We start from the raw sequence: 4028 nt of genomic DNA, 5'->3' as shown, positions 1-4028 counted from the left end.
AGCAGAGGTTGCAGTGAGCCAAGATTGCACCACTGCACTCCAGCCTGGGCAACAGAGCAAGACTCAATAAAAAAAAAAAAAAAAAAAAAGATTTCTCACTTGGCAATGATGTTGGCTTGAATATTATTCACAATCTAAATCCTTGGGTCTTGGGTGATAGTGCAACTGCAAGAAGTGAAAGTCTAAGCAGAGCAGTAGAAAGGAAGGTCAAAGACCTGAGGGAGGTGTAAAGGAGAGGCACAAAAAGATAAACGACTTCTCTTCTTTAATCACACAACTAAGGAAGCATCAGCTTTGCCTTGCTAGAGAAGACAATGGGGAAGGACAGAAGTGTGTGCAGGGTGAGAGTGTATGCTGGGTGAAGAGCAAAGGCCTTTGCCTAAATGTAATCCTGTAGCTCATCCCATTTACTCTACCAACTGCTGAGCACAGGGGGCACTCGGTGAGGCTGAAAAGAACTTTTTCTTTCTACAGTTCCCTGAGCCTCCCTGCCATAATTAAAGCTGTAACTCTCAAAGACTGTTCCTAGAAACCAGACGCCCCTCCTCTCAGAAGAAATATCCATTTTCCACATTGATATTAAAACATGTTGTCCCTCACCTTTTCAGCTTCCTTGAGACATACTCCAGAATGAACAGTGAGTCAATAAAAAAAATTAAGAATTATTAAACTAAAACTTTTTTAAAACAAATGAAAATAGAAATGCATTCCACAAAAGCCTCATGGGATCTGCCCACCTCGACCTCCCAAACTGCTGGGATTACTGGTGTGAGCCACTGCGCCCAACCTAATCATTTCAAATTTAATGTTCTGTCCAAACTGGGTTGCGAGAAGAATAAATCAATCCATATATAACGTTTAATCAATATTAACATGATAAAAAGAAAATATCATAGGATTCTATAAAGTGATGCAGAAAAAAATTTGACAAAATCCAACACTCATTCATAATATAAACTTTCAAAGAAATAAAGAAAGCCAAACTTTCTTACCTTAATAAAGTACAGCTGCAAACTTTAAAGAAGACCTCAAAATTTCTGGTTAAAAAAAACTTAATGTTTCACAATAGAGATTGAGAATACGGCAAGTTACTCTTCTGAACACAGTATGAGGCACTGTAGCCAGTGAAATAAAGACATAAAAATATGAGACCAGAAAGGAAGATATAATAGAATACCCATTATCAGAAAATATATTTATGATAGAATGAATAATGTCCTTCCAAACGATGTCCATATCTCCATCCACCTAGTCTGGGTTACTTTATGTGTTAAGAGTTTGCAAATGTGATCACTTAAGGATCCTGAGATGAAAGTTTGCCTTGGTTTCTCTGATAAAATGATATGATCACAAGGGTCAGTATAAAAAGGATGCAGGGGCCGGGCACAGTAGCTCACACCTGTAATCTCAGCACTTGGGAGGCCAAGGCAGCTGGATCCCTCAGGTCAGGAGTACAAGACCAGCCTGGCCAACATGGTGAAACCCCGTCTCTACTAAAAGTACAAAAATTAACAGGGCCTGGTATTGGGTGCCTGTAATCTCAGTTACTTGGGAGGCTAAGGCAGGAGAATTGCTTAAACTTGGGAGGCAGAGATTGCAGTGAGCCAAGATCGTACCACTGCACTCCAGCCTGGGCAACAAGAGCAAAACTCCATCTCAAAGAAGAAAAAAAAATACAAAAAAAAAGGTTGAAGAAATATGTGTCAGTCTAACAAAACATTCACAGGACTTCTTATGTTAAAACTACAAAATCCTGATGAAAAAAGACACCCAATAGACATATGTATAACATCCATTTATCGGAAGACTCAACAAACAATGTGAAATTACCCTACACTGATACATGGGATTAATATATTTCCTATCAAGGCATTTTGTGGATAACTGACAAGATTATCCAACATGATGAAAGGCCGGAAAAAAAAAAAAAAAACCAACCCAAAAGCCAGAATATCCAGAATATCTGAAAAGAATAAAGGGCTGGAATCACTTCACATGATTTGCAATCTTCTAATAGAGTAAAAATATTTTTCTTTTTCATACTGATATTAAACCTAGTCTGTATCTGCCATTGTCTTATGGGATACTCATGTCACAACTTTTTTGAGATGGTCTCACTCTGTCCCCCAGGCTGGAGTGCAGTCACACAATCACAGCTCACTGACTGCAGCCTGGAACTCCTGGGATCAAGTGATCCTCCCACCTCAGCCTCCCAAGTACCTGGGATTACAGAAGCATGCCACCATGCTGTCTCATGTCACAAAATTTTGTCTCCAAACAACACCCTCATTTATTTGTCCCCTAAAGTTTTCACCAGAGCAAAACAGAGAAGAAATGTATTAAACATTGAATTTGGATGCAACGTATGAAATAAATGTAAAAATATATATACATACAAAAAATAGAATTTTATTACAATTGAAAGTGAACCATGGAATATATTGCATAATACCATAATCTGAAAATGACATATCCATAGCTTTTGGAAAAATGCTCTTGTAAAATTATATTTATTGTATAATAAAGATGACAAAATTGTCATTTATTGGGTAATACATTACAGAATTATGTCAATAATTATAGAATATTCTATAATTAGGTATTATAAATTGGGGGTATGTCCTAACCAAGCTGGCAGGCGTTTCAAGAGGAAATATTCAGTGTTGTAACAGAGTTGACTGCATTTTATGATATCTGAAACTCACACCTTTTATACCTCTGCACTCCCTCTTCCTATTATGTGGATCTGGTCAAATCGTAATAAAGCCCCAGTGGCCACTCCTTTGGAACCAACTGGAATTTCAAACAAGTGCGCACCCCCACCTCAGCCGTACCCTTTAGCAATCATGACACCCCAAGCCAGTCACCTAACTCACTTTTCTGAAGCCAGTTTTGGACCAGCTGGAAAAGTATACCCTGCTTTCCCCAGAAAGCCTCATTATATAATGAACACTCTCAGACTATGTCAGTGTATGGCGTCAACATTCTCAATATCCAACCAAACCTTAGGGAGACTTATTAAGTTCCAGGAGAGTGGTCAAAAGTTCAAATTACCAAAAAACTTGTGAGGGTGACTATATGAAGTTTCTAGTTAACGTACCAAAACAAAATTCTCTATGTGCTTAGACTTCAAAGATGGATGAACATTAATATTTTCAAATTACGTCACTGAGTACAGGTACAAAAAGAAATTATGTTACAGCATTTTTACCCCCAAGCCCATACTTTATTTCATAATATTTGTTGTATTACTATTTTTGGTGCATGAAAATGAAGGCGCACACCATGGGTCTTATTTGGTACACAAGAAAGAGGCATGTAGAAATATAATACAGGCATGCTCATTAACAGTGATGTACATGTGAGGGTGTACAAGGCTGAAATTGTACTGCTACTCACAAACTGATTTTCGCTTTACCCACGTAAGCATCCTACTCCAGAGTACAAAGAACAGCTCAAGTACTACATGTAATTACTCGAAATCATACTTACCTAAGTATGTGCACCCAAAAGTGTATGTTATCACACACACACACACACACACACACTCACACACACAGTTCTGGCTGGCTGCTTCAATCTTAAAATCCTAATGGGACATTATTCTGGGCTGTAAAGTATCCTCCTGAGGTAAGATTGTTAAACAATGTTGGTAAAAAGGATGTATTCATTCACACTAAGAAAAATTTAAACTAGGCTGGGCACGGTGGTTCACACCTGTAATCCCAGTGCCTCCTGGGTTGAAATGATCCACCTCAGTCTCTCGAGGAGCTGGGATTACAGGCATGTGATACTACTTGTATTTTTGGTAGAGACGGAGTTTCCCCATGTTGGCCAGGCTGGTCTCGAACTCCTGACCTCATGATCCCCCCACCTGGGCCTCCCAAAATACTAGGATTACACGTGTGATTGTGCCCAGCCCTGTTCTCTATATATTATTTATATATATGTTATTAGCTTTACATTTGTAAGGTTGCCTTTCAGGGTGGATCAACAAATGGGTAATAAGGGCCGGGCGCGGTGGCTCA

The 4028-nt window shown here is 38.9% G+C and overlaps 1 protein-coding gene across 1 annotated transcript in view; it reads right to left on the bottom strand.

Moving 5' to 3' along the window:
• LOC119467663 (zinc finger protein 880-like) overlaps positions 1 to 4028 on the bottom strand; it is a 116330-nt gene that overhangs the window by 36755 nt on the left and 75547 nt on the right. The window lies entirely within an intron of this gene.

The sequence above is a fragment of the Cebus imitator genome, unplaced genomic scaffold (genome assembly GCF_001604975.1).
Source record: "Cebus imitator isolate Cc_AM_T3 unplaced genomic scaffold, Cebus_imitator-1.0 Scaffold316, whole genome shotgun sequence".
Classification (NCBI taxonomy): domain Eukaryota; kingdom Metazoa; phylum Chordata; class Mammalia; order Primates; family Cebidae; genus Cebus; species Cebus imitator.
This window is presented reverse-complemented; position numbering and strand designations above follow the sequence as displayed.